Here is a 10,518-nt window from a genome sequence, read left to right as displayed (position 1 = left end):
TTCGTTCCCTACAAACCGCTTATAACCGCATATATGTATCTACTACTATAACAAATTTTGTGATATCAGTTCTATGAGGGCAAAAGTTCGGCTCGATTCTAGATTCAACTAATTAATAAAAGTCAAAATTACAAAAAAAGGGCCAATGCCTCCACACCTACTTATAACGTAATCGAAAACTCATACTGAGAACTAAGTTTCATGAGAAAACAGTAAGTACGTGAATTTTACAAAAATACGTAGTAAGTAGATAACATGAAAAGAACATTTCTATAATAAGTTCGAATTACATGCTTAATACTAATGAATGAATGATTCATACACACAACCCACGCTTAAATATTTCATAAATGTTAACAAAAAGTCCGCGAAAACTGCGTACGAAAGTTGGCATGCAAGTTACTGTAGGGCGGGCTTTGGGCGGGCGGCATATAGACGCGAACCGCCGCCCGTGCCGCACACCGCGCCCGCACCATGTAACCCAACCATGCGAACGAACAAAATACAACAAAAAACTTATATCTTATAAACTTATAAATTAAACTCAACTTATACTATACTTCTCATCACCATCAGTGAGGCTGCAAAGCAATACCACACTTATTCTATCGTTAAAATAAAGTTTAAAGTAGTTTTTAAAGTTTAACACCAGTATTATTACGTGTTAGTTTATCGTCGGTATAGTTGTTGTTTGTGCTTACTGTCTACTTATTTAAGGTAAGTTTTTTTTGTTTACTTTTTTTTCTAACTTAGATATAAGTTTTAATCGAATTTATCTGTGAAAATTTCGCGTACATTTTTTGTGATACTTACAAAATAAATACGATATTGTTTATTTATTTTTCGACGATATAATAAGCATTAATTAAAAAGTACTGATTTCTAAATATTTTTCAAAATGTGTTTTTGCTACGGTGTAAAATATAACCCGCCAAATTAACTCTCGAACGATTTTAACAATATCAATTTTAAATATTGTAACTGTATTTTTTCTAAACACAAAAATTCTGATATTCCAAAACATTCCTACTAATTAAAGCAATTACATCTATTTTTCAATGACAACAAAAACCAGCGTTGTCCTTTTAAAATTACATATTTGTAAACATTTCTTTTACTTTTATCTTTTTGAAATATTAAAGGAACATTTCTTTGTGATCAATAACGAATGTTTTACCGTCAAATGTTATTATTGTTGTGTTGGCACATGGATACGTATTCATTCATAAAATATTTATAAGCAGTCGAAAAACGCCTCATTAATTTATACGAGTATTAGGTATTCACATCAACCCTACGTCAAATGTTTTGTACATTGGCTTATAACACACTTTATTGCATTTTTCTTGGTATGGAATACTTTTGATCTACGAATATTTTGATGTTATAAATGGAACAACAATAACAACGAAAATGTATTTATTATATTTCGCTAATTATATTAATATTAAAAAAATCCTATCAACCAAGTTAGGTCATACCAAATTTCATCAAAATCCGTTGAGTAGTTTCAGCGTGAGTGACGGGCAAACGTCCAAACAAATAATTTTTCACATTTATAATATTAAACACCTATCTCTATGTTATTGGTACGCTAGGTGGTTAATTATCCGGAGCTATGCCTGTCCCTGGAGCTGTGGACTCCTTAGCGGGTTACCGGAGCTCCATCTCAAAAACCAGGAGTAGGAACGAGGTGGTTTTTAGTCAGTAAGAGTTTGACACTCCCATCTCGCCGGGCCCGAGGCGAGAGAAGTCATTGGATAATTTCCCCATCAAATAAAGTTGGTTTATAAATAAAAAAATCAGTTAAAAGATGACTGAGGAAATATTATAGATTGATATAAATTATTATAAAGAGAGATATAAAAACATGAAAATGATTAGGTGAAATTGACTGATATATTTTTTTAAGTTTAATGAAATAGCACTGAAACTTAAACATGGCTAGTATACTCAGACATTCAGGATTTGTATTTCTTTATAAAATACAGTTTGTTTATCCCGAGTTGGTAAATAATCTCCTCAATTTCGGAGTGATTACCATTGTTTATTGTATTCTAGAACATAGGAATTACAATTTCAAAGCTAGTGTACTTGACCCTAAAAATGTTTGTAGTTAGGTACTATCTATGTATAGTAAATACATATTAGTTCAAACTTTCAAAGGCTCGATTGTGACTGCCCACTTTTTCACAGTCAAAGAATATTTTCTTGTTTTCTTCGGGTGAGCGTGACCAATACTCATTTATTGTGTGAGAATACGCCTTTAACCAACAGGGGATCGTGAAAACGCATTTTTATTAATTCTTTCTTACCTTATTAACTATGCTTCTGTCTGTTTCGTTGGTCGAGTAGTAGCGAGTGTAGCTGTCGAGCAAGGTATCTCAGTTTCGATTTCCATGTATGGAACATTGTAATTTTGAAAATTTCACAGTAACAGTACGGAGTTTGGAATTTTACCCGGTATATAGCAATAAACTTCACCTAATGGCTTACTGCCTCGTTGGTCGAGCGGTTCCAAGTGCGACAGCTGGGCAAGAGGTCTTGGGTTTAATTCCCAGATTGGGCAAAGTATTAATCGGCATTTTTCAGTTTTAAAAAAAATTCTTAGTAATAGCACGGAGTCTAGGACTTATAACACATATGGTGAAAAGTAGGTGTACATTGTATAGTGGCATTATATGCCGTAATGTACACCTCTGCTTACCCCTTTAAGGATAAAAGGCGTGACGATGCACCTCACCTCCTATTAAAACATAACTGGTGAAAACTTGATTGTAACTTTGTATTGTTAATTCACCTTTAGATAAATAAATAAATGTGTGTGAGCGAGTGAGGTGCCCGTATATAACATCTACTCTTTCAAAGAATAAAAGGCGTAACGATACGCTAACGAATGGTATGTACATACAATCAGAATGTCGGTCTGTACGTTTGTACGTCTGCAGTGAAGTGTAAACCTTGGTTTTGATCCATTTGAATTAAATGGTGTCAAGGCTCATACTTACGAAGCGGTGATGTCGGTGCCGCAGCGAGCTGGTAGATTTTACAGTATAAACGCTTTTCAGATTACAGACGATAAAATGAAAGTCGAAGTCAAAGCGTTTATCCCAATTAAGCGATAAATAGGTACTTTTGAAATGTTAATAAAAGAAGAAATAAGTAATAGTGCTATGGTGAATGGTGACATGGAGAGACTATTATCAATATACGAGATTGATTTTTCTTCTCCTCTAATTATTTCGTTGCGGATTCCAAGATGATTCATGTCATTGTTCAGATGCGATTGCCTCGTTGGTCGAGTGGTCGCAAGTGCGACTGCCGAACAAGGGGTTACGGGTTTGATTCCGGAGTTGGGCAAAGAATTAAGTAAAGTACTGGACTTTTCTCGGTTTTTCGATTTCTCAGTAGTAGAAATGAGTCTGGAATTGTGCCCAGTATATGGCAATAGGTTCAACCCCTATTACATGGAACTTATAACACAAATGGTGAAAACTGGATGTACATTGTACAGCGGCATTACGTGCCGTAATGTGCAGGAGCATCTCTGCCTACCCCTTCGGGGATAAAAGGCGTGACGTGAGATAAAGTTAGTTCACATGTAGAGAGAGAGCGCTGTTGCCCGGTTTCTGTCATATGTGTAGTCGGTTAGTCGTTTCTTATAACTCCCACGAGAAGGGTGTCAAATATAATTATTACAGCCTAACGTCACCTCACCTCACCGTCATAATAAGCACGCCATTCTGACCGAATTATGAATGAAATTACGTAAGTTTGAATATAATTACTTAATAGTACTACATTATAACGTTATAAATAGTTTAGGTCGTTGTTTCTAATGCTTTAAAGTCGATTTACATTTATTACCAGGGCCTTTTTTGATGACGGGGGAAACCTTCAAAAGGCGCCTAGTTTTTGGGGATTAAAGACTACGGAGTGTAGAATCTTTACCTCACTAAAACCACCCTGGTGGCCACCCTCTGCACCTGTAAGGGGCACCGAGTCCTCTAAGTAGACCTGCTTCGGAGCCCCCACGGTGGAACGCCTGTTGCGGCACATCCCTAGGGTATCCTAGTGATCCGGAGCTGCAGACTACCTAGCGGGGCTCCGGCTCATTTATCAAAAGCAGGAGTAGGAACGGGGTGGTTTTTAATCAGTAAGAGTCTGGCACTCCTACTTGCCTCGCCCAAATTCTCTGGCACGCACTCGCATTGGATGATTTCCCCCCTTAAAAAGAGTATCACAAGAGCCTAGTGATGAAACACAAACAACAATATTTACCTATTTATGCATACAATGCATTAACGCCAAACCAAACTAGAGATTTATAGCAAAAATAAACAGCCCCACAATATTTCATGCAACACTTCATTAATCATGCGGTAAAGGAAGTTCCATAAAAATGAGGCGTTAGTCTAACCTTTCAGGTGTCATTCAGTGCCTTTGTGAACATTAATCAATGTCCATCATAATAAAATATGGTGATCAAATAATTATATCGCTACAACTTGGTCTAGAAACGTCGTCTAGGAACGTAGATTAGTGTATAAATTAAGTAATTTGACTGCACGGCTCGCAGCGTGTAGCGTAGCGGTTCCCGCACGAATCAACACTTTGTGTGAGCCACAAATTGTTGAATCTGTGTGTCATGTATATGTTAACTTGTATGTATATAAACGCACCCACGATACAGGAGAAAATCCTAGTGTGGGGCATCGTTTAAAAAATTGGGCCAACCTAACCTCGTAACTGAAATTCATTATAACATTATAATTATTCATAATAGGGCTGGCAGAGTAAATACATTTGTCAGCTCTACTCTTCCGGCGGGTGTGGTACGATAAGAACCGAGTATACTGAGATACTTTGACTGAGAACGGGCAGTAGCGCGCTTTCTATTAAACCTGAACCTTAGTAAACGAGATTATGATACCCAGTATGTGAACGAGACTCATACTTTATGTACTGATTGTATTTACATAAAAATTACAGCAAGACCTCGAAATTAATTTGTTAATCACAAACAATTTTTTTTTTAAGCGAGAATGGAACTATGAACACATTTCAGCCACTACGCAGTTATTACGAGTATATTCCGGGCTCAAGTGTAATATATCGGTGTGAGTTTCTGTTTGAACACGCACCCACGACACAGGAAGAAATACTAGTATGTGAAAATAATTAAAAAAGTTTTGGCGTCCAATCGATAAACTAAACGTAAACCTAAATTACTCAATGCGATAACTGCCTCATTTGTCGCTGGTGATCGGCGGTTAGTATAAGATTGGCTGACAACAGCAACAACGTCACACCTTTTATCCCCGAAGGGGTGAGCAGAGGTGCACATTACGACACGTGATGCCGCTATACAATGTACACCCACTTTTCACCATTTGTGTTATAAGTCCCATGTAATAGAGGGTGAGCCTTTTGATATATAATGGGCACAATCCCAGACTCCGAGCTACCACTGTTTGTCAGTGAAATCGAACCTAAGACCTCTTGACCGGCAGTCGCACTTGCAACCACTCGACCAACGAGGCAGTCAACAGCTACCAGTCAAAAGACTTAAATTAATACTATTGGCAAAAGTGTAAAAGTTCAAGGTACGAAAATACCAAAATATCTACCCACTACTTCAGAGATCAGTAGATATGACTTAACCACCGAGTGCTACCATAAAACACACCTGCCAAACCAAAACCGACCAACAAGACCTTTGGCATTTAGACTGTAAAAACCAATTTGGTTTAACGGATTCATTTTTTCCCCTCGAAATCAGATATCGTCTGTTCTCAATTTAGAGCGATATGCTCTTAAACTTTGGTACGATGCGGTGGCAGCATCATTACCTACCAAAAACATGAGTGCCCTACATCACACACTTGCTTGTCAAAAATGTAATTGGGAACCATAATGTCAGATTCGATCCTGAAGCGAGTTGGAAATTGAATCGACGGTACTAATGCTACCATTGGGTCTCTGGAGCGATTTTGACAAGCTTTATGGCTTTCCGTCATCGTAGTTTGTTTGCAGTGCATTTTATATTTGTTTTGTGGTTGAAAATAATGTGGCTTTGGTTTTTATTGTGGGAACATAACTTGACATTGGGGAAATGTTGGTATGACCTGTCTATCCTGCTATCTACATTTATGGCACTTATAGGGAAAAGTAATTACATTTTTCAGCACCTCTACACTTCTCGCGGATGTAGTAAGTAGAGCTGCTACTCTGTAACTGTCAATTCGAACTTTCTCGCCCGTTATGATATGGGACACATTTGATGTTGATAGATAATGTAGAATGACTTAGTTGTGTTACTTTTCTTTCTAAAGTTTTTTTTTAATCGTTGTCCCACACTAGGATTGTCTCGTTCACTGTCGTGCGTGCGTTTACAAATATACAATTTCATATACACATGACATCCAGACCCGAAATAACTATTTGTGGATCATACAAAGAGTTGATCTGTGCGGGAATCTACACGTTGGCTACACGTTGCACGGCAGCCGGTTGCCCAGCCACCGCACCAACAGTGCAGTCCTGATGGTACACCTTTTTGAAAATATCAGGTTCCATTGTAAAAGGTACCAAGTTAAAATACATACTTAGCTTCTTAACCCGGAACCTTTTTATCAGTAATAGTGAAAACTAAATGACGCAGTAATGGAAAATTTGATTGAAAACATTGAATATTAAATATGTTTGTATAAAGTTATTATGTATGTAGGCGCGAAGTTACTGTTTTTGTTATGAAACTAATAAAATTTATTCATATGCAAATTCTTGTATACAATGTGATAGGTTGGGACTTCTAACCCGTTAAGGCTGAGTACTACATACATCTAATTTTATGGAAAAAATAATCATGGGGGTTGAACTAATTGTATTGTAAAATAGTGAGTTTTTCGGTAAAACATACTTAACAAATGATCTTCTTTCTCACCGGAACCTTTTTATCAGTACATATGAAAAAACTAATGAATTAGTTACGCAAGGTAATAGAAAATTTGTCGTTTTTTTTTTGTTTCTAAATACAACCTTTGATATTAAATAAAGTTTGTATAAAGTAAAGTTATTATGTATGTAGGCGCGAAGTTACTGTTTTTGTTATGAAACTAATAAAATTTATTCATATGCAAATTCTTGTATATATCCTATCCTTACTGACATTTATTACAAACTAACTTTTACCAGTGGCTTCGTCCGCGTTCCCGTAGGAAAAAACTGACCTATGTGTTAGTGCAGACCATAAGCTATCCCTGTTTCAAATTTTATCTCGATCCCTTCAACTGTTTTACGTGAAGGACTAATACACAAACAAATATAGAAACTTAGGCATTAATAATATTAGTAACATGCCATCGTTCTGGTGTGTGTGTGTGTGTAGGTACTGGTGTTGCGGGTGTCCATGGACGGCGCTGATCGCTTATCATCAAGTGATCCGTCTGCTCGTTTGGTTCAATAATAAAATAAAAGTGCCTTTGTTTTTCTTGTCACAACGTTTTTACGCTATCTCCGAGTCAGGAGATAGCTAGGAGACTGGAAACTGATACGTGGCGTTTGGTATGAGCCTAATCTTAGACTCATACCATACTCTACGTACCTGACAGTCACTGACATAGCTTATAGACCTTTAAGACCTTAAATCAACGAGATCTCAGCCAAATCATTCATGTATAATAAAAACAAATATTTAAACATTAAAACATCTACGTTAACACTTCGTTAAACGTCAAATTACCTGGAGGTAGCTGTAAAATGGGGTGTCAGACGGATGCCAACATGATCCCCCCTCCCTTCCATCAAGGGGTAATGAGATCCTTGGGAAGTAAGGAATCTCCCGGAAATTCCAAGATCAGTCATTAGAGTCGGCTAAAGACTAAACCGTTAATGACTAGAAGAATATTGATCAGAATTTTGCATTCATTAGCCGTTTTTTTTATAGGGGGTCGTTTTGAGGTTAGAGAGATAGGGTAGGAGTTGAACCTGGGTACCTATTAGTGTTTAGCGTAAAGAAGCGTTAGAGATGGTTTAATTATTCAGTTCTTCAGTTTCGTTACGTTCAACGAGTTTTCTTTACGTTCAACGAAACCGAAACGAGAGCGCGTTTGGCGCTTTAAAAAATATAAATAAAATACGGTGACGAATAAAAAAGCAGACATATTTTAATTAGGAATACTCGGTGATACATTCAAAGTATTATAACATGACGCCATAGTTTTGTGACGTCATTATGACACATGACGTACGATGTTCGACTTTAAAATTTTAGTATCATTAATCTATTCGATAGATTTTGTATTTTATCATTTAACTGGCTGAAAGAAATTGAGTTAATTTATTCCCCTTATAACATAGGTAGATACAATCAATTTCTGACTTAAGCCCCTGCACAATTGAATTAATATGTCAAAAAATAAAAGTAACTTATTTGCGAAAGGTTCAACTTAAAAACTTGGGAACTTTCATCGAACTTACCAATAAAAGAAATTCGAACCAAATGCTGCACAATTGGTTCATTAATTACAATGACGCAGATTGAACAAAGTACGAACAACAGCAAGTCAAAATACACTACCAATATAAACTGACCTCTCAATCCATAGAAAGTTCATAAGAACGCGGGTCAATTTATAATTGACTTTTTATGTGCTTATTAAGTTACACTACCAGTAGAAATTGACATCTCAATACGTAGAAAGGTAATATAAAGCAAGGGTCTACTTATAATGGATGTTGTAGTCTGAATATCTGAAATGCTCTTGACGTTACCTGATTTTTTCTTTAATACAAGATTTACCTTCAATCTTGAAGGTACTTACAAACACTTAAAGTTTTCTCCAGTGCTTGAATTTTTCATAGTTAAGGGAACATAAGAATTTTATCAAATGTTTTCTTTTTTATTATATTTACTAGCTAGTTGCACGGTTTCACCTGATCCTATTGATCGCAGCGGGATGTTTTATCACACTATCCTACAGCCTTCCTCAATAAATGCACTATTGAACACAAAAATTGTTATTTAAACCCACCAGTAGATCCGGAGATTAGCGCGTTCAAACAGACAATCAAACTCTTCAGCTTAATATCTTAGTATATAGATATGTAGGGTGACTGGTAATTAGTGAACGATACTTAAACACGTGCCCACCAGTAATCCATTTTTTTCAAAATGGAGGTGGGGATACATCGAGACTTTTTACTCAGTGGACAAAGGACTTACTCCGCCTCATTAGTTTTATTTTTATGATGACAATAACAAAACAACGTCGCGCGCAAAGTTCAAATTTCGCTTGCGTGCTTTCCCATGATCAGCTGTTAGCAGCGAGGCGCGATACTAATGAAAACTTTACATTGAAGAAACCGACACTGCAATTTCGGTCTAATTAAAAGACGTATGTCACTTTGATACGAGTACCAACCTTTAATTATTTCCTACATAACGTACTTACGTAACATTCGTATTGTTTTCTTCCAAAACAAACATACAGGTTCTAGTACTGTTATGAAACATTCAATTTTCGTCAGTTTCTTCTTATTAGATGTCATGTCAACACCCACTTGTGATCTATGTTATGTATGAGACCCGTGTAATAGAGAATGTAGCTAAAAATGTTTATCTTACTATATAAACGCAAAAGTTTCTGTGTTTATGTGTGTGTTTGTTACTCGATAATATCAAAATGGCTGAATGTATCGGGATGAAATTTTGGACAGGGGAATGTTTGGTCTGGAATAACACATAGTCTACTTTTTATTGCACGGGAATGCGAGAGAAGCCGCGGGCAGAAGCTAATGTGTAATAAACAATACCCAAGGCTTCGTACGTGTAGTCAAAAAAAATATTTATGCCACCACTATTCCGAACTGCTCAATTCGCCACAACATAAAAAAAGACTAAATTTACGCATGATTGTGATAATATAATAGTAGGACATAAGATTCAGATATTTTAAGATCATAGTGCGTAATAAGTGCGACTGAAAAATACGAGTTTCGGTATTAATTCCAATCATTGGTAATATCTAATGCATGGCCTGTTTCAAATTCCAATTGTACTGTGATTAACTTCTACCTATATTTGCCCTTTTCCAAAAATATATAAAAGTAATGATTCCCCACAAAACGGGTACGAGGCGTAATCAATCTGAAATATCGTTTATCCCCGCTGAGCTCTTTAATATGAGTGTACTAAATTATCTGCAGAACAGCAATTGACTGGTAATCACCGTTTTAGAACGTTTCTCATTTGGGCTTTTCATACAATAATTTGCAACTGTTTTGTTCGTCACACTTGCTAGGACCGACGAGGCAGTCGAATGCTGGTCTCTAAGTCTTTTCCGTTTAGGTAAGAATTGTCCTTCAATCTTCAGGTCAGGAAATGTAGTATTGTGTTAATCATTCAATGCCTTCTCTCGCCTTGGGCGAGGAGAGAGGAGTATCAGACTCTTACTGAATCCACCCCGTTCTTACTTTTGCTTTTCGAGCCGGAGCCTTACTAAACCCACTAGGTAG

The 10,518-nt window shown here is 36.6% G+C and overlaps 1 protein-coding gene across 1 annotated transcript in view; it reads left to right on the top strand.

Moving 5' to 3' along the window:
* The first annotated feature begins 431 nt into the window (after positions 1-431).
* LOC118262961 (uncharacterized) overlaps positions 432-10,518 on the top strand; it is a 53,212-nt gene continuing 43,125 nt past the window's right edge. The window contains exon 1 of the mRNA XM_035574678.2: positions 432-717. The gene's annotated coding sequence lies outside the window, so the exon portion shown is untranslated. The remainder of the gene's footprint in view (positions 718-10,518) is intronic.

This window comes from Spodoptera frugiperda, chromosome 12 (assembly GCF_023101765.2).
Source record: "Spodoptera frugiperda isolate SF20-4 chromosome 12, AGI-APGP_CSIRO_Sfru_2.0, whole genome shotgun sequence".
Lineage (NCBI taxonomy): Eukaryota > Metazoa > Arthropoda > Insecta > Lepidoptera > Noctuidae > Spodoptera > Spodoptera frugiperda.
Note: the sequence above shows the minus strand (reverse complement) of the source record. Positions and strands in the feature narration are given on the sequence as shown.